The sequence below is a fragment of the Bos indicus genome, chromosome 25 (genome assembly GCF_029378745.1).
Source record: "Bos indicus isolate NIAB-ARS_2022 breed Sahiwal x Tharparkar chromosome 25, NIAB-ARS_B.indTharparkar_mat_pri_1.0, whole genome shotgun sequence".
In the NCBI taxonomy this organism is placed as follows: Eukaryota; Metazoa; Chordata; class Mammalia; order Artiodactyla; family Bovidae; genus Bos; species Bos indicus.
Window position 1 is genome coordinate 743,310 of NC_091784.1, and position 27,089 is coordinate 770,398.

The 27,089-nt window shown below is 40.5% G+C and overlaps 1 pseudogene; it reads right to left on the bottom strand.

Annotated features, from left to right (window-relative positions):
• Nucleotides 1-583: 583 nt before the first annotated feature.
• LOC139179656 (F-box only protein 16-like) lies at nucleotides 584-26,421 on the bottom strand (annotated as a pseudogene).
• Between the last annotated feature and the right edge of the window lie 668 nt (nucleotides 26,422-27,089).

The window sequence follows — 27,089 nt, forward strand, 5'->3', positions numbered from 1 at the left end:
ATGGTCAGAGGAGCCTGGTGAGCTACAGGCCATGGGGCTGAAAAGAGTTGGACACGACTCAGCAACTAAGCACAGCACAGTGGGGATCTCACTTAAAATGGACATTCAAGGAATTCCCTGGTGGTCCAGTGGTGAGGACTCCACACTTTCACTGCCGAGAGCAGGAGTTCAATCCCTGGTCAGGGAACTAAAATCCCAAGTCACACGGGGTGGCCAAAAAAATAAAATAAATAAAATAAGATGGACATTCATTTCATTTTTCTGAGTTTATATGGAATGAAATCTATTTTTGCTGGAAGAGATCTTGTTTAACACCACTGGTAATAAAGAATACATGATAATAAAAAAGCATTTTCAGGGGAGAAAATTTGGGCATGAATGCTCGTAACTATATACATAAATAAACATCATTAATTCTGAAAAGTACAAAATATTTGACCCATTAACAGAATAGATAATAATGAAAACTGATGACTTTTCTGTTAAGTAAACAAAAACTTTGTTCCCTTTACCCAAAGCCATTTGAGATTTTTTAAATGGCAAATGATGAAAAAAAAAAATTAAATGCTTTTGTTTGCATATATTGAAATAACCAAACATCTTTTGTCTTTTATTCTGTGAATTACATGGACTGATTTTTTAATATTATGCCAACCTTACTCTCCTTGGATACATCCCACTTGGTCATCATGTATTATTCCTTTTTATATCTTACCAGGTTTAATTTGCAATTTTTTCTTTAATAGAAAAACTGAAATTTACTATAACAAACTACTCCCTAAAGAAATGAAATACTAAGCAACAATGTGGCAACTTTCTTGTATCAGAACTATTCATCATCTTAAAATATGTGTGTGTTAGTTGCTTGCCGAGGTCCAGCCCCGGCTGATCCAGGGAGTTGGAAGCGGGGACGGTGTCGGCGAGGATAAGGATACAATAGCTTCAATTAGATATTAATTAGAGATGTAAAGAGTAATAGAATGAGGATAGCTCAGTAGGAAAATTCAGTGGAGAAAAGAGGCTGAGTAGCTTGGTTTACGCGGGAGACCAATAAAACTTCAAGACGAGAAGCTTGCACCACTTACGTAGGCCACAGGCGTCCTTCCGTTCTCCCAAAGGAGAGGAGACACTGAGGCCTCCCCGGTCGGATCTTAGAAGCCTAGGCATAATTAGTAAGCATGGCGGGTTCCGAGCTCCATATGGAGACTAAGCCAGAGTTTGAGAGAGAGAGCGACATGGGGAGACCAGTATTTCGAGAAACTGATCCCAATTCTCTATTTTCCAGGGTCTGTTTTTATACACTGAGGTGTTATACAAAAGTCATGTGGGGTCAGCAGTCCTGACTTTTATCAAAGTCAGGTGCTTCATACAAATGTATACAGAGGTCTTAGGGGTGTTACATCATCTTCTGGCCAGGGGGCCTGCTGACGATTTATGACCCTCTCCTTGTGACAGCAGTCAGTCAACCAGGACACTTATTTCTCCAGGGGTGATTATTCTTCAAAAAGACTCCACCTTCTGAAGGTACCAGATAAAGTTACATTCCTATAGGGTGAGGGTGTAGTGGGTTTTAATTAAGGAAAGAATTTACTTAGCCTAAGGTCTAACATGATTAATATCAAAGGTTAATACTTATTTCTTCTATATATTCATTAATGTGTGTAAGGGCAGGGAATGTGGAGACTTAGCAACAAACATTGGCTCAACAAATGAAAAACCCTTCAACAATACAATTTCTAATCAGCCCACTATACTTATACTAATGGTTTTCTAACTTTTCTAAGGAACCTGTTTTTAGAAGGTTTAAAGCATCTTGTGCCTCTCACGGTTGGGAGGCTGTGAGCAATCACATGTGGCCCGACAAGCCTGTCAGGCAGGCTAGAGAACCTTCAGAGGAGTTTGTAGGTTAAAACACCCTTGTCGCACCCAGGAGTTTTTGTTAACTGGAGCTCTAAGTTAACTCCTTCTCCAAACGAGGTGGTGGGGGACAGCCCCCCATAAAGTCAGAGGTGTAGGTGAGAGTACAAAGTAGTAAAGTAGGCAGGCTCTGGTTATGAGGGTAGATGCTCGAGGATTTCCAGGGGGACTCCTGGGGCTCGATCCCGCCTTTGCATATGTCGAGCCTCCTTCCTCATGACCTTTGCCACGGGCGGAGTGCCTCACGCTGGCCTCCAACAGTTGCTCAATCATGTCCGACTCTTTATGATCCTGCAGACTGTATCCCACCAAGCTCCTCCAACCATGGGGATTCTCCAGGCAAGAATACTGGAGTGGGTGGCCATTCTCTTCTCCAGGGGATTCTCCCAACCCAGGGATCAAACCTGCATCTCCTGCATTTCAGGTGGATTCCTTACCGTCTGAGCCACCAGGGAAGTGCATAAATGGCTTCTGGGAAAAGAGTTATTGTTGAAGACCAAGTATTAAAATCAGTATTACATACAATACTCAAAACCTTTTTTCATTCTACAACCTGGTAGATCACTTTTCTCTCCTCTGTCCCAGAACAGCCCACGCGTCAGCTATTGAAGCCTTTCCCTGGCTATGAGTGACATTGAATGAGAGTTAAGGAAAGCCTTGTGATAAAAGGAGTCATAGCTATTGTAATTTTTAAAATAACTCTTCCACCACTGCACTTTACATTTTTCTTTTTAAAAGAAATTCTTATGAAGAACAGCCATCACTGAAATCAGAAAGACTGCTTTTATCATTGTAATTATAGCAATATTAATTATGCAGTTTATTACTATATTAAATGTAGAGGGTTTCTACTTCAAGTAAACACAATAAAATGAAACGTACATCAGCATGTTAAGAGCCAACTATTCATCTTTCAAAAGGATTCTCCAATTCAAAAAGGGCTCACTGCAGCTTTTCTATAAATAAAAAAAATCCCTGTGGTTTTAAAAATAATTTTAAAATTGTAATTTACACATAATTTTCAGGAACTCTTCTATTATACAACACGATGCACAAACTGTGCATGTATATAGATCATGCCATAAAGAAAAAGCTCATACAAATTTCCCATAAGTTATCTAATTAACTGTGACTATAAGAATGAACATAAACATTGGTTGCAATGCATAGAAAACCACTAGAAAAATTTATGTTCATACTGTTTACTGTTTACAATTCTATGTAAGGACTTTACATTGCTAGTTTCTAAAGTGAAAAGAACTTTAATATGCCCATTATGCCATTTCCTAATTACTAATTTTGCAAACTTTTCTTTATTAATGATAGAAACATAAACATTCAGTTTGCCTGGTAGAATCACAGAAAATTTGAATTAGTTAAGTAAAATTTGATGACCCATAGGTAATAAATACTGCACATTACCCACAGAATCCCAGTGTCAGAATTGTGTACTGTAGGCATCAGAGACACAGAAATCCAGGAATCTGGAGAGAATGAGGAGCTCCAAGTCATAACCTGGTGGAACTGTGGTTTGTGAGTGTCAGATTACTTTCAACTAACATGGATATCTTGAAAAGAGCTGTTAAGTTCTTAGAACAAGGGAATTTTGAAGTCATGGTATATTTCTTTTGAAACAATGGCCTTCTCCAACTTAGTTCTAGAATTCCTAAGTAGCTGATGTTAGGAATTCTTCTTTTCCCAAATTTACCTTGGGCTTGGTAACATGGAGTTCTTTCACCATTTGAATATAATGCTTCTTCCATACACCCTGCTCATAGGGAGTTGGGGAGACATTGATATACCAGTTAAACCGTAAAGATTTGAGCATCCAGAGCTGATCCAGTTCAGTTAAATTCTTCCAATGCCAGCTCACCTGGAGAAACAATGTTAAAAAACTATTCAGGTTACATGTCCACTTTCTCTAGGTTTTGAGCCATCACCCTGGTACTGAGAGAACTTCTTTATTTTTTTTCTGGAGTGGGTTGCCATGCCCTCCTCCAAGGGATCTTCCTGACCCAGGGATCGAATCCACTTCTCTGCATTGCAGGCAGGTTCTTTACCACTGAGCCACTGGGGAAGTGGATTCATGGATTCATTCATGAATGAATCAGAGCAAACATAATTTTAACTTGATAAACCAGGCCTGGAATTCACAAGTAGTTTCTTTTTGGTCCTTTTTTTCCAAATCACAACCAAGTTACCTCTTACCTGAAGTGCTTCCTAACAAGGCAGGAAGATTTTTTTTTAATTGGAGGATAATTACAACATTATGATGGTTTTGCCATACATTGGCCATAGGTATACATGTGTCCCCTCCAACCTGAACACCACTTCCACCTCCCTCCCCATCCCATCCCTCCAGGTTCTCACAGAGCACTGGCTTTGGGTACCCCTTTTTCTTTTCTTTTCTTTTTTTTAATGTTAATTCAGACAGAATCCAAGTCAACTAATATTTATTGAGCACCTATTAACCATCCTCGTCACAACCTGAAGGGTAGTATAATTAATATTCTCCCCTTGCAAATGGGGAAACTAAGCTTCAGATAAGACTTTGGAACTTCCTAAAGATCTCTGGCTATGCCAAAGCCTTTGACTGTGTGGATCACAACAAACTGTGGAAAATTCTGAAAGAGATGGGGATACCAGACCATCTGACCTGCCTCTTGAGAAACCTGTATGCAGGTCAGGAAGCAACAGTTAGAACTGGACATGGAAAAACAGACTGGTTCCAAATAGGAAAAGGAGTACATCAAGGCTGTATATTGTCACCCAGCTTATTAACTTATATGCAGAGTACATCATGAGAAATGCTGGGCTGGAGAAAGCACAAGCTGGAATCAAGATTGCTGGGAGAAATATCAATGACCTCAGATATGCAGGTGACACCACCCTTACGGCAGAAAGTCAAGAAGAACTAAAGAGCCTCTTGATGAAAGAGGAGAGTGAAAAAGTTGGCTTAAAGCTCAACATTCAGAAAACTAAGATCATGGCATCCAGTCCCATCACTTCATGGCAAAATAGATGGAGAAACAGTGGCTGACTATTTTTCTGGGCTCCAAAATCACTGCAGATGATGATTGAAGCCATGAAATTAAAAGATGCTTACTCCTTCGAAGGAAAGTTATGACCAACTTAGACAGCATATAAAAAAGAAGAGACGTTACTTTGCCAACAAAGGTCCGTCTAGCCAAGGCTATGGTTTCTCCAGTAGTCATGTATGGATGTGAGAGTTGCACTATAAAGAGAGCTGAGCGCCAAAGAATTGATGCTTTTGAACTGTGGTGTTCGAGAAGACTCTTAAAAGTGCCTTGGACAGCAAGGAGATCCAACCAGTCCATCCTAAAGGAGATCAGTCCTGGGTGTTTATTGGAGGGACAGATGTTGAAGCTGAAACTCCATTACTTTGGCCACCTGATGTGAAGAGCTGACTCATTTGAAAAGACCCTGATGTTGGGAAAGAAAGAAGGCAGGAGGAGAAGGGGACAACAGAGTATGAGATGGTTGGATGGCATCACCAACTCAATGGACGCGAGTTTGGGTAAACTCCGGGAGTTGGTGATGGACAGGGAGGCCTGGTGTGCTGCGATTCATGGGGTCACAAAGAGTCAGACACGACTGAGTGACTGAACTGAATTGAACTGAAGGATCTCTGGGAGTCTGCATATGAACGTTGTATGAAGGCTACAGAAACTCCAGTTGGCACATTGCTTATTTTTTTCATGATATGCTTCTGTTTTCCCTCCATGCTTATGATTTACCTAAATATATAAAGGGAACACAATGACTAATACTATATTGATGTGTCCTAAATAGCCTTTAAGATTCAATGAAGCATTAAGTATTTGTCCTGGGGACTTCCCTGGTGGTCTAGTGGCTAAGATTCTATGCTTTCAGTGCAGGGGGCCAGGGTTTGATCCCTAGTTAGGGAACTGGATTCTACGTGCTGCAACTGACACCTGGTGCAGCCAAATTAATACATTTTTTAAAAAGTATTCTGTACATTCCATTTTCATAGCATTATGGTCAATCCTACATATCCAGAAAATGGTGGAGGTGACCCTATTATGTGTAGTAGTTTTTAAAATAATTTATTCCAGGTTTTAAATAAGTCTTAGTAGAAACTAGAGTCAAGTCCATATATAAAGTTCAGACTAGGCATTCCATATCTCTTAACATGAATTGCAGAGATGGTACCTAGTCTTCACATTCATTTCATCTTTGGAAAACTGGCCTCTTTTTCAAGGTTAACTCAATAATAAATAATGTTTGAGTGCCCCCAAAAGGAGCAGAACACTCTGTAATGGAACTCACTACCCATCCATCTGTTTATCTATCTGTCTGTCTTCCTCCCTCCTTCCATCCATTGTGTACGGAGTTTGAAAGTTACCCAAACTCACGTCCATTGAGTTGGTGATGCCATCCAACCATCTCATCCTCTGTTGTCCCCTTCTCCTCCTGCCTTCAATCTTTCCCAACATCAGGGTCTTTTCAAATGAGTCAGCTCTTCGCATCAGGTGGCCAGTGTGTTATGTCCAGGATTATTTTATGGGCTGAAGATAAGACATGTAGGGGAGAGGGAAGCAGAGGTGGGGCACAAATAGGAGAAACAGTAGGTTCAGGATCTAGATGGAGGAGAAGGCTTAGAGGATCTTATACAACACTGCAGGCAGAAACAGACATCACAACCACTTTGTGCAACCCAGAATGAAACTGCACTGCCCTTAATCCTCATATGGTTAGTTAATTCAATCAAGATGTGGGGTTTGGGAGGGAGGGGATGGGGAGAAAGTTTTTCTCAACTCTCATTCTTTTCCTCTTTTGACTTAGATCGGGTTTAGACCTGGGTAGTTAAGTTGGGGTTCCCCCCCTGCACTGGGGATAGATAAAATTTTGCTTTGTTTTTGATTTTTGCTGCTTTTTGTTTGTTTAAAACTAAACAGGAATGAGGAAAGTTGAGGGTGGGGAAGCTCTTTCAAAACTGTAAGACAACCGCCACCACATTTTCAAACAGCTCAAAGCTCATCTTGGTGCAATGACTTTATTGTTTACTTTAAATCTAGCTAAAGAACAATTGCCTCACAGTCAGTTCTGGGAAATAAAATAAAATGTTGAAATCTACCAAGATTGACATATGGTACACATAGATGATAAGATTATCTATTTCGTATCACATCTCCCTGGAATGATAACATTCTCATTGTGAAAAACATGGAAAATTCTGAGAAACCTGAAGAAAAACAATACCCAGAACCCTGTCAATCAGAGATGACCAAACATTATCAACAAGCTGGTAGAGTTATTTTCCTTTCTGTTTTTCAGGTATATATGAAAGCAAAATTGGGAAACTGCATGCAATTTAAAATCATGCTTTCTTCATTTTACACATAATAAGCATCTCTGTTCTTCCAAAACATGTTTTCTAATGACTGCCTAATAATTCTTTATATGGCAGAATGATACTCTATTACTGGGCATTTAAAACACTATGATTTTTAAAAAACAGATTGTTTCAATTTTAGAATAATATGTGTACATCAATACTAAATTCAAAGATACCAAGGGGCACACTGTAAAAAAAATAAAAAATAAAAAAAGCCTCTCTCATCCTTGTCATGTAGCCACTCATTTCCCTCTGTGAATGTAACCATTGTTACTGGCTTCTTGTGTGCCATTCCAGAAGAGCAACAAATATGGATACATTCTTTTATTCTTCCAAAGTGGTAGGATAATTCTGCACCTTTGTTGTTTTATTGATGATATATTGAGGAGATAGTTGCAACCAGTCTGCTATTAGCAGACATTTCCATTGTTTCCAACCTTTTGCTACTACAAACAATGATGCAATATTCTTATATAGACATACATTTTGCATGTGTTGAAGTATACCCATCAGACAAATTCCAAGAAGTGGAACTACTGGCCAAAGGTAATCTTGTTTTTTTTAATTAAAAAGATTTTTAAAGTTTTTAGCCATGTCTCATGGCTTGCAGGATCTCAGTTCCCCGACCAGGGATCAAACTCACACCCTTGGTAGTGAAAGCCACTGGATCGCCAGGGAATGTCCAGGAATCTTTATTTAAAAATTGGGTACTACCAAATTGCTCTCCTTGGTGTTTGCATCAATTTATCTATGAAGGTGCAACATATGAAGGTGCTTGTTTCCCCACACCCCTAACAATATAAAATGTTATCATTAAAAAAGAAACTCAATCCATCTGAGTCACAAACGATGGCATGAAAATGAGGCTAAGCATTTTATCTATTTTCGAAACATCTGCTTTTCTTTCTGTGAACTATTTGCTCACTTCCTTTGCTCATTTTTCTGCTAGGCTTTGCTTTTTTTTTCTTCTTAATGTAGATTTATAGTCCTTCTTTAAAAAATAAGAAAATTACCCCTTTGCTGGCAATATGTTTTTCCCCGGATTATTTTAATTTTGGGGGGCCACACTGCAGCAGCTTGTGGGTTCATAGTCTCCCGGCCAGGGGCTGAACCTGAGCCCTCATCAGTGAAAGCACTGAGTCCTAACCACTCCCAGGGAGCTCCCTCCTGTTTACTGTCTGTATTTATTTACAGTTTTCTTCTCGATGGAGAAAATTTTAACTTGTATAATCACAACTTAAAATCTTGCTTTCTTTATTTATAAAGCATATATAATATATATACAAAATATATAAAATAAATAAAGATTTTAAGTTATACATTTTCTTTTGAGGCTCTGAATATTATAGATTACTCACAAAGTCTTCCTTCCCTAGATTTCCTTTAATTACATTTTTTTCCCCTTTAGTCATGCCTGGTGGCTTACAGGATCTTAGTTCCCCAAACAGGGATTGAACTTCTGCCCTCAGCAGTGAAAGAGCAGAGACTTAACCACTGGACCAGGGAATTCCCTCCTTTGAGTAGGGAAATGGTTTTCCATAATTTCATATCAATCTTTTATCCTTCTAGAATTTTTTTCCAGATACTGCCCAATTGTCCCAGCACCAATTATTAAATACATCATCTATCTTACTGCATTCATTTTCTTAATTTTTTTTTCATTTTCTTAATTTTAAAAACTAAAGTTACCCTGTGAATGCACAGTAACAGGGAATTTCTGGTCTTTCTAGACTATGAAAAGAAATCAACAAAATGACTATCAATTTTATATCTTAAAAAATATACTTGAATACATCGTGAAATTATTTGCAAGAACATAATGGTCAGATGTTTTTCCAACCTGTGAGGACATTTGCCCACTCTGAACTCCTTTAGTCTCACATGCTTCTGTATTTATCACATTAGCACCTTATTTCATGCTTTTCTATTTATGAATGGCCTGCACTCTACACTCTTAAGTTTTACTATGGTCCTCTGCTGTGCAATATAAGGCTATTCTGATGATGAACCATTATATACATGTGTATATATTTCCCCACCTGGCTAATACTATTTTACGGACACTTAGCGATGGCTTACTTTTTCTCTCCTTTGAGCACTAAGTGCACAGCCAGACACAAAGAGATGGGGCCAATCCAAACTGTGCAAACAAAATGCGGTGAGCATCTTGTCGGTGCTCGGTTTTGTATGCGTGCTTTCTTTTTTCCCTCAAGGTTCAGTGTTTTCTAGGCTGTCTTTACAAAACACCGAACCCTGCTTCTTTATCTGTGCCTGTGCACAGTGACAAAGGCTTTGGGGGTCCAGGAAAGAAAAGATGTATAAAGATAACACCTTTGGGAGCTTGGTCGTAAAATCCAGAGCTTCTGCTGGAATTTTCTCCTGAAGCTTTCAACAGCACAACTTTTGCTGTGACAGGGAGCAGCGTTCTAACAGGACTGTCAGGATTCTTCTCCTCTGAGTGTCCATCCATTTGTCAAACTGGAAAAAAAAAAAAAAAGCAAAGCAAAGCAAAAAAAAAAAAAAAAAAAAAAAAAGCTCCAGGTTTAGTCTGACACCAGAGACGCATTATGAAAGAGATAAAGAACTGCATAGAAAGTGAGTTTAGTAACTTATTCTTAACGAATTGCATGCATTTCTTTCCCTAACAAGTACACCCCATGTTTTGCCACCTACCTGTTCTTTCTCACATGTGTGTGTGTGAGCCCAAGCAAGGCCGGTGTGGACATAGACATGCACTTGACCTCAAAACTTGGAGTTACAGAAAAATTTGGGAGCTGGTCATAGTCGTAAACTGAGAATATATACAGACTTGTAAAATGTAGATCTTTAACTTCTGATGGGGCTATATCCCAATTAATCCATCATAAGTTGAAAGTATCATAAATTAAAAATGCACATAATACACTTAACCTACCAAACATGCTAGCTTAGCCCAGTCTACCTTAACGTGCTCAGAACGCTTACATGAACCCTGATGATCCTTGCTGTTGTTTAGTCGCTCAGTCACGTCCAGCTGTTTTGTGACCCCATGGACTGTAGCTCAGCAGGCTCCTGTGTCCATGGGATTCTCCAGGCAAGAATACTGGAGTGGGTTGCCGTGCCCTCCTCCATGGGATCTTCCTGACCCAGGAATCAAACCTGAGTCTCCTGCATTGACAGAGGTATTCTTTATCACTGATCCACCAGGGAAGCCCTCACATGAACCTACAGTTGGGCAAAATCATCTACCACAAAGCCTATTTTAGAAGAAAGCGTTGACTAGTTCATGTAATTTATTGACTACTACACCTGGAGAAGGGAATGGCAACCCACTGCAGTATTCTTGCCTGGAGAGTTCCATAGACAGAGGAGCCTGCTGGGCTACAGGCCATGGGGTTGCACAGAGTTGGACATGACTGACACAACTTAGCATGTATACAAGCACACTGAATGTGAAACCAGAATGGCTGTCTGGGTACTGATGGTTTTAAGTGTATTTGGCCTGTACTCTTGTGACCGAGTGTCTGACTGGGAGCTGTGGCTCAGTGGCTGCCCAGAACCATAAATAAGTATCCTACTGCACATGGCTAGCCACCCCTCCCCAAAAAAACCCAAATACAAAATTTTAAATATGGTGTCCACTGAACGTCTATCACTTTTGCATCACTGTAAAGCCAAAAAGTTGCTAAGCCAAAGCATCTTAAGCCACGGACTGTCTGTACAACCATAAGAGAAGACACCTGGGCAGTCAGTCTTCCCCCACAGTTTACATCAGCTCATTAGTGATTAAAACTCCAGGACCAGAAACAAACCTTTGCATTCACAATTAGAGATAAGGCAATACAAGCAAATATCTCTGAGAAGGGGGAGTATATAGGGTTAAAGTCCTGTGTGTGTGTGTGTGTTCTCAGTCACTCACTCTTGTCTGACTCTTTGCTGAGCCCGCTAGGCTCCTCTGTCCATGGAATTTTCCAGGCAAGAATACTGGGATGAGGTGCCATTTCCTATTCCAAGGGATCTTCCCGACCCAGGGATCGAACTTGTGTCTTTTGGGTCTCCTGCATTGGCAGGTGGATTCTTTACCACTAGCACCACCTGGGAAGGTCCAGTTAAAGTCCTGCTGCTGCTGCTGCTAAGTCGATTCAGTCGTGTCTGACTCTGTGCGACCCCATAGATGGCTGCCCACCAGGCTCCCCCATCCCTTGGATTCTCCAGGCAAGAACACTGGAGTGGGTTGCCATTTCCTTCTCCGATGCATGAAGGTGAAAAAAGAAAGTGAAGTCACTCAGTTGTGTCTGACTCTTAGTGACCCCATGGACTGCAGCTTACCAGGCTCCTCAGCCCATGGGATTTTCCAGGCAAGAGTACTGGAGTGGGGTGCCATTGCCTTCTCCGAGTTAAAGTCCTACTAATATGTAAATGATTGATATGATTGGAAAGGAAAAGTTGATAGGAGGACCTGGAAAAAAAAAAAAAAAGAGTGCCAGAGACAGGAAGTACATGCCAAAGCAATCTGGGGCATACCAAACAAACGCTTGTGTTACTTCACAATTTTCCCCAGTGATGACCCCAAACCAGTCCCAAGATTAGTGACTCATCAAAGATGAGAGCTGGCCAAAATCAAAAGAAAGGTTCTTATGGGAACAGCTAGCAGCAGAAGGAGCTGTTATCAGAGTCTAAAGCTCTGTTTTTCTTCTTTAGTCCATTAGAGAAGAGAAAACAGGAAAGTTTGGGGCTACTTGTATTTTATACACTATTGCATTTCATCAATAGATATTTTCTAGTTAGTATAAAGTAATCAGAATTTTATAATACTTTAGTTTTAATCATAAAATACATTGACCACCTAAAAAGGCATGAAAGTGAAAGTGAAGGCACTTCCAACTCTTTGCGACCCCATGGACTGTAGCCTGTCAGGCTTCCCTGTCCATGGGATTTTCCAGGCAAGAGTGCTGGAGTGGATTGCCATTTCCTTCTCCAGGGGATCTTCCCGACCCAGGAATCGAACCTGGGTTTCCCACATTACAGGCAGACGATTTTACCATCTGAGCCACCAGGGAAGCCCTTTAAAAAAAAAAAAAAAAAAGGCATACAAAGTAAAAATGTATTTTAAGCCTTATGACAAGTCAACTTCTTTGTAATCATAGGATCTATTTTTTTAATTAGTTGGAGTACTTCTTGATTAAAACCTTCCTTGGAAGTCCAGTGGTTAAGAATCTGCCAGTACAGTGGACATGGGTTCCATCCCTGGTCTGGGATGATTCCACCTGCTGCAAGGCAAGTAAGCCTGAGAGCCACAACTCCTGAGCCCACATGCCACAGCCCCTGAAGCACAAGCACCCTAGAGCCTGTGCTCTGCAACCAGAGAAGCCACTGCAGTAGGAAGACTGCGTCCTGCATGTAGGGAGGAGTGGTCCCATGCTCACGACAACTAGGGAAAGCCTGCACACAGCAACGAAGACGCAGCTCAACCATAAACAAATAAATAAAAAGAATCTGCCTTCCAATGTAAGGGACTAGGGTTGATAACCTGCTCGGGGAACTAAGAGCCCACATGCCACAACTGGAGAAAGCCTGTGTTGCAACAAAGACCCAGTGCAGCCAAACCAAAGATTTTTAAATAAAACAAAAACTATTCACTGTTACCAGATCTTTTCAGCGCTCATCAATCTCACTTTGGACACTATCATTCAAGGGGGAGGGGGGACTCTCAAATGAAAAAAAAAAGAAAAAAAAAAAAAACATCAGAAACCTTAATTTACAAATAAGTGAATAAAGTGTATTCATGTATGAATGTTCCCAGATTTCCTCTCCGCCTGTTTCTGCACAGTCCATATTTCTAACTAATATAATATGAGACTTCTTTCCTTTGGGGATGGGTTATTAGAATGATAGAGAAGCCAGACCAGAGTGGTGAGGGCCAGGGGAAGGACCAGCCCACGATGCTGCGGTGATCTCTAAAACAAGGAGCCAGTGGGGGGCATATGGAGACAGGAGAGCTGCAGGGTTTTGGCGTGTAGGCAGTCTGTGGAGGTTCAGACTGTAACTGCCTTTCCAGCAGTTATACAGTGTGAGAGAACTGGGGAATGAAGAAAGGGGATCTGGTAAGTAGTGTTATGAGTTCTGAATTGGATCCCCTGTGATTTTTCTTTGAGAGACAACATGAAAATTGGTATTCATCTTTAAAATTACTTTGGGCAGTGCTACGTGCTACTCTGTAGAAACTGAGCTATGTGGGGACCCAGGATGATGAGGGAAGAAATGTTTATGGGATATAATTATCACTACAGTAAATCAGAAATAACCCCAAATGCCTCACAATAGTGAATCAGCTCAGCAACATGATAAGAGAAAATACGGCATTAAGGATGCATGGGGGCTTTGGGAGTGAGGCCATTCAGAGTCACATTGATTGAATAATTGTATCGAAATTTAGAGTTACTGGGAAGATTAAAGAAATGAAAATATGTATAAAATTCCTAAAAGAGTGTATGACTCATTGTACTCATGGTAGGTAATTTTATAAACGGTGGTCCCCAAACTTTTTGGCACCAGGGATCAGTTTCATAGAAGAGAATTTTGCCATGGACGGGGGGAACAGGCAGGTAGGGATGGCTTCGGGGTGATTCAAGTGCATTGCATTTTATTGTAGTTCAGTCACTCAGTCATTCTGACTCTGCAGCTCCATGGGCTGCAGCATGCCAGACTTCCCTGTCCTTTGCCATCTGCTGGAGCTGGCTCACACTCACCTCCATTGGGTCAGTGATGTTTTCCTACCCTCTGGTCCTCTGTCGTCCCCCTCTCCTCCTGCCTTTAATCTTTCCCAGCATCAGTCTTTTCTAATGAGTCGGCTTTTCACATCTGGTGGCCCAAGTATGGAGTTTCAGCTTCAGCATCAGTCCTTCCAATGAATAATCAGGACTGACTTCCTTTAGGATTGACTGGTTTGATCTCCTTGCAGTTCAAGGGACTCTCAAGAGTCTTCTCCAACACCACAGTTCAAAAGCATCCATTCTTCATCACTCAGCCTTCTTTATGGTTCAACTCTCGCATCCATACATGACTCCTGGAAAAACTACAGCATTACATTTATTGTGCACTTTATTTCTAATGTGATGCCACTGCTGATCTGATGAGAGGTACCAATGGGTCTGTGGCCCAGAGGTTGGGGACCCCTGTTAGAAAATATCATAGTGATGTTAAAAATAATAAGCATGGGGGGTAAATCATTAGATATACAATAATTAAATTGCAAAGCATAAAGTTACCATGTTTGTACATTAACAAGGACAGGAAGCACATTTGCAAGGATTGAGGTCAGCTCAATTATTGTCATGGATGCCCAGAAGAAGAGAACAGGCTCAGATTGAAGAACAGTGATTTAGAATGAATATAAAAGAGCATTAGGATTATAAAGTGCTGAAGAAATCTATAAAAGAAAACATTCAAACCTTTTCCTCTAGAGATTAAAAAGATAATTACATTGGTTTCTCATTTATTTCCCTGATTATAACAGTCAAAGATAATTTATATTTGGCTTTGATAGGTGTTCTTGCCTTGGGGGTTTCTCCTTTCTAATTGTGTTTATTTAGTCTAATAGAAAACGAATTTGCATTCCTTGAATTTCTACCAGTTGAAGGTGGGTAGATGACTGAGAAGAATGCTTAACAGCTGGGGGAAATCCCCTTGGAATTTAAAAGGTGCTGGGAATAATCCAAAAAGTAGATAATCCATGGAAGAATTAACTCTACATGAACTTGGTAATCGCCCAGTATCTTTCTCTTTTTTAAAAAAATTTCTAAATTGAAGTATTGTTATTTTACAATCTTTTAGGTATCTAGCATATTGATTTATATATGTATACACACACACACACACACACACACACACACACACACTCTGTTTTAGATTCTTTTCCGCTGTAGGTTATAATAAGATATTGGATATAGTTCCTTGTGCTATACAGTAGGTTCCTGGGTTTTTTTTTTTTTTTCAAATCTATTATATATATATATATATATATAGTAGTATATATATCTGTCCCACATCACTTGCTTCAGCTCTTCAAGAAAAAAGAGCCATACCATCACAGCCAGGGATCTAATGTGTGAGGTAGGGGAGCAGCTAAGACCGTTTTCTTATCCTAGTACCATGTATGATACCTCATTTTACAGTTAGTTCCTTTTTAATATTAATATCATATAATTAGTATACGACATTGTGCTACATTATTTTATGCTATACTATCTTATATGACCATCACTGGTGACTCAGTGGAAAAGAATACGTCTGCCAAGCAGGAGACAGGGAGTCAATCCCTGGGTCAGGAAGATCCCTTGAAGAAGGAAATGGCAACTGGCTCCAGTATTCTTGCTTGGGAAATCACATGGACAGAGGAGTCTGGTGGGTTTACAGTCCACGGGGTCGCAAAAGACTCAGACATGACTTAGTTACTAAACAGCAACAATACTATCTTATATCATATCATAATTATATTTTACAGTTACTTTTAATGCCTTTCGGGATTTCTTGACAATAGGATTGTGAAAATCCCATTTTCAGAGTAGTTGTTACAAGGATTCTTGCTGCACTTTCAAGATGTGAGGACCATTGCTAGGGCATCAGCGCCACTCATCGCACACCAAATGGCAAGGAAAGGAAAGTTCTCAGGCAGTGAGGTCAAGATGAAGGAAGAGGCTGCTTTTTGTTTTTTGTTTTTTGTGGGTTTTTTTGCTTTTTGGTTATATTATCGTGGGCTTCACTGGTGGCTCAGCTGGTAAAGAATCTGTCTGCAATGCAGGAGACCTGGGTTTGATCCCTGGGTTGGGAAGATCCCCTGGAGAAGGAAATGGCAACCCACGCCAATATTCTTGCTTGGAAAATCCCATGGACAGAGAAACTTGGCGGGCTATAGTTCATGGGGTCGCAAAAGAGTCAGACACGAGTGAGCATGCACACATGGCTAAATATAAAATACTTTTTGGATTGTCTATCATTGAATAGGTTTCACATTACATCTTGCCCCTTACTATCCGGATTGTTTTTAAAAGTGACTTTACTTCTAATATGAGATTGAGCTTTAAAGTCAATACTTTGACTCGTACAATGAAAATCCCAAGTAATGCTAAGTTTAAAAATCAGTATCCTTGGGCTTCCCTGGTGGCTCAGTGGTAAAGAATCTACCTGCCAATGCAGGTAACATGGGTTTGATCCCTGATCTGGGAAGATCCTACATGCAGCAGAGCAACTAAGCCCGTGTGCCACAACTACTGAGCCTGTGTTGATCCCATGCACCACAACTTAAACGAGAAGGCTCTAGAGCCCAGTTTCTGCAACAAGAGACGCCCTGGCAATGAGAAGCTTGCACACCACAACTATAGAAAAGCCTGTGCAGCGAGGAAGACTCAGCACAGCCATAAATAAAAGAAAATTAAAAACAACAACAAAAAAAACCTGTATGCTGACTTACTTCTCTCCTTTCTTTTTTTTTTATTGAAAATGCATTCCTTATGCTATCAATCTGTTATGTTGTTCATAAAACACACAGACAAATAAAGCCTAAACCTAAACTGGAGAGAGAAAACTGAATAAAAATAAACTGGAAATATCCCCTTCAAACTTAATTCCTGTGGCTTTCATGGAGCTGTAAAGATTACCATATAATCTAGTGGATTTATGGAATAAGTTTGTTGTTGGGCAAAAGAGAAAAACCAGTGAGTACCATTTATTCATTTAGAAAATATTTATTAAATGCCTGATAGCATCAAGCAATGTACAACAAGGAGCATGGTAAAACCATGCCTGACCCTATAGTTTGGCTGATTGGAGTAGAGAGATAATTAGTGATCTTTGCAAATATCAGTGACCTTTGAAATATAGGCTTCTATTAGTTATGGTAAAAGAAAAGAATTAACAAGATCTTTTTAAAAGTTTGAAGACCTTGAATTTTATCCAGGGTGATATTAAAAATGTTTAACAACTGGCAATGCTATCAACCAATCAAAATCGGCAGAGGCTGCTCAGCCATACCAATGAATTCTGCCTGAACATTAGCCCTGGTTATATTAATTTAGGGATTTACATTCATAGTAAGTAGAATGAAAATGCAAAGATAGTCATTTTAAATATGTCCCTTTTTATTTTATCTATGTGCTTTTTTTATAAGTCTCTTTTTTAAGTTATTGGTAACAAAGTTAGTTTAAAAACACAAATACAATATGAGAAAAACTTAGCTAGATTTTAAATTTCGGGTATTTCTCATTTTGCCATTTTTAGTGAATTTATTTTATAAAATTTTATTATTATTTTGAATAGATATTACCTTCACATGATTAAAAACATTCACATGATTAAAAATTCAAAAGACACAAAAGGCTCTCCAGGTAAGAGTCTCTTCCACCCTTTAGACAGTTTTCCTGTCTGAAGGAAATCAATATTGCCCCTTTTCTTGTAAAAGTAAAAGTAAAGTGAAGTTGATCAGTCATGTCCAACTCTTTGCGACCCCACGATTGTAACCTGCCAGGCTCCTCTGTCCATGGGGTTTTCCAGGCAAGAATACTGGAATGGGTTGCCATTTCTTTCTCCAGAGGATATGTAAAGTCTTCCAGAAACATTGTGTACATCATTGGGGACATTGGCTCAATCCTTTGTGCCAAAAGATTCCACATGCCTAGGTGCAACTGAGCACAAGCGCTACAGGAACTGAAGCCTGCATGCCCTAGAGCCCTGCTCCCCAACACGAGAAGCCACCATAATGAGAAGCCTGCTCACTGCAGCCAGAGAGTGGCCCCTGCCTGCCAAAACTAAAGAAAGCCCATGCACAGCAATGAAAACCCAGCACAGTCAAAAATAAAATAAATGAATTTTAAAAAGACATCATTAAAGGATCAATCACTAAATATTGCCAGTCTTTTCCATTGTATCAACTGAGTATAAAGAGACAGATTTTGTACCTGAAAGGGTAACTTTATTTATAACTTGGGCAAACTTTCCTTTTTCTCAGTTTCTCCATGTGAGACAATTCATCTTAGAGAATAAATAATTTTTTAAAGGCAAGAAATAAGAAAAGAATGGAACTATAAAGTGAAATCGTTTTTGGAATATGAAAGGCGATGACAAAACTGACAAAGAAAAAATAGGAAAACGGACAACCTCCCTCCAAATATTTCAGCATGACTAGTATTAGAACTTGTGAAATTTATGAGTGAGTAGCTCTGTTTTTTTTTTATTTCATGAGTTCACATACCAGTGGGTGTACATTACATATATGTTTGCATATGTGTGCCTCTGGGCTTATAGCTCAGTGTTTATCTGTATAGGTTTGTTGTTATATACCATTGAGGACAGAAACTATGTCTTATTCACCTTGACTTCTCCACTGCAGAGTGCTGTATGTGGCATATTACAAGTGCTCAAGCTTGCTGGAAGGAATGAATATGCTTGTGACAAATGAATATCCTTTGGATGTATGGCTACCATGTGAGTGTATTTACATATTAGTGGAGAGGTGTTTTCCTGAGCTTCAGTCACTTGTGTATCTATCTGAATGGGTGAGGAAGGGACAACTCGAAGTGAGGAGGTTTGGCAGAGGAGGGCAAGCTGGAGCCAGGAAGCAAGAGACAGCAGGTAACAGGCGTGACTGTCTCTCTGGCGCCCACCCTGCGCTCTGTGGGCTTTCAAAATCGGGCTCCATGTTTTCCCTTCCTCCTGGCACTTTCTAAATTCTCTTGCACTATTCCTATTTAGAAACTAGCTCAGGGCTATTTCTTCCCTTTTGTGGAGGAGGATGAGGAGCTGGTTTCATGCTTCCAACAGATCTGTTTTCCTTTCTTTTTTTAGACTCTCAAATTCTGCTTTCAAAGGGCAGGCATAATGGAGACTGAAATAATCGATTCAAAAACAACCTCAAGGCTGTAAAATGCCATCTTTGCTACTAACCAGGGAATATCATATATCACAGGTAGACACTTTTTATACTTTAGAGAAGAAGGAAAAGAATACCATTTTCTCCTCCCTCCTAATTAACTGCCCCTTGGGCTACTAGGACCCTCAAATAACAGTGACAGATGATCTCAGAATTTCTAGATAATAGAAATGTAGAGGGGATATCCTGGGTGGTCCAGTGGTTAAGACTCTGTGTTTCTGCTGCAGAAAGCAAGGGTTCAATCCCTGGTTGGGCAATTAAGGTCCCACAGGCCAATGAAGTGGTCAAAACAAGCAAACAAAGAAAAGGAAAATAGAAGAGAGCCTATAAAATAAAATTTAAAAACCTATAGAATTTTTCAGAAGACTGAAAAATCAGGATTCAGGGCTTTCATGGTGGTCCAGGGGTTAAGAATCTGCCTGCCAATGCAGGACATACAGGTTCCATTTCTGGTCGGGGAGATTCCACATGCCTCGGGGCAGCTAAGCCAGTGATCCACAACTATTGATCCTGCACGGCCTAGAGTCCACGTACTGCAGCTAGAGAGTAGCCTCCACTCGCTGCAACTAGAGAAAGCCCTCGTGCACCAATGAAGACTCAGTGCAGCCAAGAAAAAATAAAGAATAACAAAAAAAAGAGAAAAATCAGGATTCACACATTTCCTGAACCCTTCGCTTGTGTCTAACAAAGTCCTATTAAGCATCTAATTCCCCTCCTCAGTCTCGGGCACCAGCAATTTTCTGGCACACACTGGTCTCACTCTTCTCAACTCCTCCTCCACTTGCAGCCCATGCTCCACCTGGCCTTTCTAGGATTCGCTATTGCCCGCCAGATGATTCTGTTCATTTTCCCTTCCCAGGTAGATTACACTTACTTTCCCTTATATGATCCACAGGTTCCAGGGGAAGCTCTCAACAAAACACCTGCTGACTGAACAACAACAGGAGATTCAGATGTTATAGAATTTTAGGGCTAAAAGGAATCTTAGGATCTTTTGGTTCACTTTTTCTGTTTTAGAGAGGATAAGCAGAGGCCCAAAGGGTTACCTTTATAGATTATAAAGAAAAATCATTGGTTCCAGACTGTATGTTCAGCTGAATAATATACTTGGTTCCTCACTAAAAAGCCATGTGGCGCAAGCGTGCTTCAGATCAGATCAGATCAGTCACTCAGTCATGTCTGACTCTTTGTGACCCCATGAATTGCAGCACGCCAGGCCTCCCTGTCCATCACCAACTCCCGGAGTTCACTGAAACTCATGTCCATCGAGTCAGTGATGCCATTCAGCCATCTCATCCTCTGTCGTCCCCTTCTCCTCTTGCCCCCAATCCCTCCCAGCATCGGAGTCCTTTCCAATGAGTCAATTCTTCGCATGAGGTGGCCAAAGTATTGGAGTTTCAACTTTAGCATCATTCCTTCCAAAGAAATCCCAGGGCTGATCTCCTTCAGAATGGACTGGTTGGATCTCCTTGCAGTCCAAGAGACTCTCAAGAGACTTCTCCAACACCACAGTTCAAAAGCATGAATTCTTCGGCGCTCAGCCTTTTTCACAGTCCAACTCTCACATCCATACATTAGCACAGGAAAAACCATAGCCTTGGCTAGATGAACCTTTGTTGGCAAAGTAATGTCTCTGCTTTTGAATATGCTATCTAGGTTGGTCATAACTTTCCTTCCAAGGAGTAAGCGTCTTTTAAATTCATGGCTGCAGTCATCATCTGCAGTGATTTTGGAGCCCAGATAAATAAAGTCTGACACTGTTTCCACTGTTTCCCCATCTATTTCCCATGAAGTGATGGGACCGGATGCCATGATCTTCGTTTTCTGAATGCTGAGCTTTAAGCCAACTTTTTCACTCTCCTCTTTCACTTTCGTCAAGAGGCTTTTTAGTTCCTCTTCACTTTCTGCCATAAGGGTGGTGTCATCTGCATATCTGAGGTTATTGATATTTCTCCTGGCAATCTTGATTCCAGTTGTGTTTCTTCCAGTCCAGCATTTCTCATGATGTATTCTGCACGTAAGTTAAATAAACAGGGTGACAATATACAGCCTTGATGAACTCCTTTTCCTATTTGGAACCAGTCTGTTGTTCCATGTCCAATTCTAACTGTTGCTTCCTGGCCTTCATACAAATTTCTCAAGAGGCAGATCAGGTGGTCTGGTATTTCCATCTCTTGTGCTTAGTTATGTCCAAGTCTTGGAGACCCCATGGACTGTAGCCTGCCAGGCTCCTCTGTCCATGGGATTTCCCAGGCAAGAATATTGGACTGGGTTGCCATTTCCCACTCTCGGGGAATCTCCCTGACCCAGGGATCAAACCCACATCTCTTGCATGTCCTGCATTGACAAGCAGATTCTTTATCACTAACACCTAGGAAATCCTGCTAGAACCATGGTCTTTCTATTCTGACCCCCAACCTTGATCTTCCTTATTCAGACCTCAAGCCCTACATTCTCAATGAATTGCTGCCCATGGTTTGACCTGACAGTGGGAAAAAATAACAATTAGGTCCCAGGATGACAACCTCCTTTCAAAAGGAGGTTGGGAGGACCATCGTGGTGTCCAATGACAACAGAAGGCATCAGAAAGAAAGGGGCACCGACTTGAAGGGGTGTGGAGAGTCAGCAAGAAAGTGGCAGGGGGACTTCCCTGGTGGTCTAGTGGCTAAGACTCCAAACTCCCTATGTAGGGGCCTGAGTTCCATCTCTGGTCAGGGAACTAGATTCCACTTGCTGCAACTAAAAAGATTCCACACGCCGCATCTAGAGATCCTGCATGCCATCATGAAGACCCAGTGCAGTCAAACAAATAAATAAAATAAATATTTAAATAAATAAATAATAAATAAAGTCAGTCATTGATAATAAAATCAAATAAAGAGGGTAGGAGATAGGGTCTTTAGAGGGCCAATGACCAAGTCTAAGCAGAGTCCAAGCAAATCCAGCTCTTCACCAAAAGGCGATTAGAGTCAGGTGGGAACTGATAGGCATGAGGGGCAGAAAGAGAAACACTAGACAAACTCAGATCTGGTTCTGACTCTACCCTTGACAAGGAGTATAATTTGGAACAAATTATTTAACTGTCAGGCCCTCAGGCAGACTCAGAATCTTACAGTCTCTGGTTGGGCGCAAGTCTTCATTCCAAGGCTTTGCAATCAGATTTTTGATCTTAAAAAGCTGGAAGAGAGTTGGAAGGATAAATTGGGAGTTTGGGATTAACATATACAAACTGTTATATATAAAATAAATAACCAACAAGGACCTACTTATAGTACATACACTACTCAATATTGTGTAATCACCCATAAGGGAAAGAATCTGAAAAAGAATAGATATGTATAATTGAATCCCTTTGCTGTACACTTGAAACTAACACAACATTGTAAATCAGCCATACTTCAATTAAAATAAAAAAAGAGCCCGGAAATAGTATCACTTCAAGTGGAAAACATTAGAGAGAATCATCTTTCCTTGCAGAATGTTGCAGTTGGTTTACATCACAGTTTACTCACATCACAGTTTATTCAGAGCCTGCTGTTAAGTCAAAATCCCGTGGTTGTTATTTTAGTCTGTTGACACTGTGGTTGCATATTTCACCATGTGACATCATTACCATGGAGGCATCAGACATTTTGGGGCTCCTAAATTATGACCGATGGATGGTGGTTAGGTGCTTTTTCTCAGAACACCCTTTTAACTACATGTGTACTGTACTACATGTGTACTGTACTACATGTGTGAACCATATTAAAAAAAAAAAGAAATGTTCATCACTTTCAATTAAAACACTAGATGGAAAAAAAAAAAAACCTACACTAGACAGCAAAGAAATACATACTTATAAAACATTCCTCCTCTCAACGTTTTCACAAGTCCTGAATTATCTTGTAATCTGAGGATGCTATAATTTTGGCATCTACATTTGAATTCAATCTCTCTGCTTAAAGCCTCTTGTGAAGTTAAACTCCTATGAGGTTTATTTTAGACTGAAACAGTTTCATATTTTTCATTTTACTACAGAATAGAAAAAAGGCAAAATTAAAACAAAAACCAGGGACTTCCCTAGTGGTACAGTGTTTAAGACTCCACGCTTGCAATGCAGGGTGCCTGGGTTCTATCCCTGGCCAGCAAACTAAAATCCCATATGCTGTGCAGTGTGGCCAAAACACAAAAAGAGGACCTCAAAATTACGCTGATCACTGGCAAATGCCCTGTTGTAGAAGTGTAGAAAAGCCCTTGAAGGTATCGTATGGACACGGTGTGCCCAGCTGTAAATTTAGGTATCTATTTTTAACCCCTTTCACAGTGTCAGAATGTTAGACCTGGAAGGGGCCTTTGAGGTCATCTGATCCAAGCCACTCAATTTCCAAAGGCAGGTAGTAAAGATCAGAGGCATAAGAGACTCACTGAAGCCAAGCAGGAGATTATTTAGTATAGCTGATCTGGAACCTGTGTTTTTCAAGTCTCAGCATTACTGTTCTTTGCTCGCTTTTACTTATATCTGTTTTTAAAATTATTAAATATCATTGCACTGTATACAGTAAAAAACAAAAACTCTCTCTTCCAACAGACTTCCCTCCCACTCTTCCATGTTGTCCAACCTTTTAGGGGAAACCACTATTGATAGCTGGGCTTCTCTGGTGGCTCAACCAGTAAAGAACCCACCTGCCAATGCAGGAGACACAAAGAGACGTGGGTTTAATCCCTGGGATGGGAAGATTCCCTGGAGGAGGGCATGGCAACCCACTCTAATATTCTTGCCTGGAAAATTCCACGGACAGAGGAGCCTGGAGGCCTAGAGTCTGTGGAGTTGCAAAGAGTCAGACAAGACTGAGCACATGTGCACACACTATTATCAGTTTGCTGTATACATATGCAAATTCCATGTGTGTGTCTAAGTACTGATACATTCATTCACATACATATGGGTATATACACGGGCCAAGATTTTTTTAATTTGTATTATATTTAATTTTTATTGAATTATAATTGACATACAATATGATGTTAGTTTCAGGTGTATAATATAGTGATTTGACAGTTTTTTTTTAATTGTTTTTTTATTGAAGAATTTTGCTTGACAGAATTTTGTTGTTTTCTATCAAACCTCAACATGAATCAGCCACAGGTATGCATATATCCCGTCCCTTTTGAACCTCCCTCCCTCTGTCTCGGAGAAGGCGATGGCACCCCACTCCAGTACTCTTGCCTGGAGAATCCCATGGACGGAGGAGCCTGGTAGGCTGCAGTCCATGGGGTCGAGAAGAGTCGAACACGACTGAGCAACTTCACTTTCACGCATTGGAGAAGGAAATGGCAACCCACTCCAGTGTTCTTGCCTGGAGAATCCCAGGGACGGGGGAGCCTGCCGGGCTGCCGTCTACGGGGTTGCACAGAGTCGGACACGACTGAAGTGACTTGGCAGCCCCTCTCTCTCCCCACCCCACCCCTCTAGGTTGATACAGTGCCCTTGTGTGAGTTTCCTGAGCCATGCAGCAAATTCCCATTGCCTATCTATTTCACATATGGCAGGCTAAGATTTTTGAAAATAGTTTTACTCCAAACTAGAACCTAACTAAACCAAACTAAAAATGGCAGGGGGGTGATAAAATGGGAGTTCTGAACAACAAAATAAATATCATTTCTAATAGAAATTGTTATTTCTCTTATCATTGCTCATCTAGAAATAATCATGAAATTTTTAAACATTTTTATTTAGTTGACTGCACTGGGTCTTAGTTGTGCCATGTGGGTTCTTCAGCTGCAGCATGCAAACTCTTGCGGCATGTGGAATCTAGTTTCCTGAACACAGATGGAACCCAGCCCCCTGCATTGGGAGCACAGACTCTGAGCCACTGGGCCACCAGGGAATTCCCTAGAAATTCTCATAAAATTTGACAAAAGCTATTCAGGCTTCCCAGGTGGAGCCAGTGTTAAAGAACTCACCTGCTGGGACTTCCCTGGTGGTCCAGGGGCTAAGACTCCATGCTCCCAATGCAGGGGGCCTGGGCTTGATTTCTGGTCAGGGAACTAGATCCCACATGCTGCAACTAAGGGTTCACATGCTTCAACAAAATTGCAACCAAATAAATTAAAATAGAAAACTCACTTGCTAATGCAGGTGATATAAAGGACACTGGGTTCGATCCGTGGGTCATGAAGATCCCTTGGAGGAGGTCATGGCAACCTACTCCAGTATTCTTGCCTGGAGAATCCCACAGACAGAGGAGCCTGGCCAGCTATAGTCCATGGGGTGTCCAAGAGTCGGACATGACTCAGTGACTAACACACATGAAGGGGTCCTCAGTGCTATGCACGGTGGGTAGGGTGGAATTTATTCTTTGGAGCAGTCTGTTATCGCTTTTGCTTCATAGGATTAGTTTGGTATTTTAGAAAGATCATTCTGGGACCAGAATAGAGGATGGATTAGAGACAGTGAAACCAGCTGAGGGGTTACTGCAATGTGCCAGGCAAAGGGGGGTGAGTGTGTGAACTGAGAATGTGGAGCTGGATGTGCACAAGTCAAAGGAGAAAAGGGGTCTGGATGAAGAGACCTTGGAGGAAGACTCACAGAACCTGAAAACCAGTTGGATATGGAGGTGAAGGGGAGCTGGTAGACACTCCTCCTTCTCATCTCCTAAATCTTTAAAAAATGTTTATTAATTTATTTGGCTGTGCTGGGTCTTAGTTGCAGCACACAAGGTCTTTAGTTGCAGTATGTGGGACTGAATTTCCTGGCCAGTGATAGAACCTGGGCCCCAGCCCTGGGAGCAAAGAGTCTTAGCCACTGGACCACCGGGGAGGTCCCTAAGATCTTTCTTTCTAAGCAGGAACTTTGTCTCTCTTGCCAACTCTGGCCATGTAACTGGGGCTCAATTAAAGTTTTCTTTATTTTTGTTCTAAATGTATTTCAGTTTTTTTCAATTAAAATTTTTGAAGAAATCCTTCATTTTTTTTATCCCCTATACAATCCTAAGCAATTCCTTTTCATGTTTTGATTACCAAAATTTTAATGCTTTTTTTCCCTTCAAAGTATGATTTCAACTAAGACAATAGTTCTTATTACTCACCCGGTCATTCAAAAGCTGATGGTTTAGGGGTGTCCAGGTACTCATCTTTGTCTGCATTTTGGGACCATTTGTGTTTTTTGGAGGTGCAAATGCCATCATGAAATAACTGGATATTCTTCTGTAAGAAAAACTATGATTCATTTCTTCTGAAGATATAGTTTTTCTTACAGAAGAATATCCAGTTATTCTAAACTAAACTATAGTTAGTTTAAACTAACTAAACTAAACTAAACTCACTAAAAATGCTAACACCATATAATCTTTTTCAGTACACTGGGACAGGGACTAGGGGAGATTGACATTTATTGGGAGTATTTTATATGTCAGGCACTTAACAGGTTTGCTCAATTAAACCCATAACAATATGGTAAGGTGGTGGGTTTTAGCTTATTTTACAGATGAAGAAAATGAGGCTCACTTTGCTTTGCCCCGAGTTATACAGACAGTAGGTGGTGAAACAGAGAATCAGACCCAGGTCTGTTTAACTCTGTTTGATTTTCATTGGACCAAGCAGAAAAAATCAGAATCACTCTTAGCTAAGAACATACCATATTGGTCAGAAAGAAGTATTTATAAAATCACTGTGCAATCTGATCTACTCCATTTTGTCCCTTGTGACCTCCTTCTTCCTCTGTTAACTTTCTGACATCTAGCTAACAAGGGCTCTAGCTTGCTACCATATTTAAGAAGTAGAATAGTACAATGGACAAGGCCAAGAATTTATATATGGACAGATTTGGGTTTATTGAGAAAAATACACTGGGGAAAATACACAGTACACCCAGTACTGTATATGTCTGCCTTCATTTTTGTGGCCTCA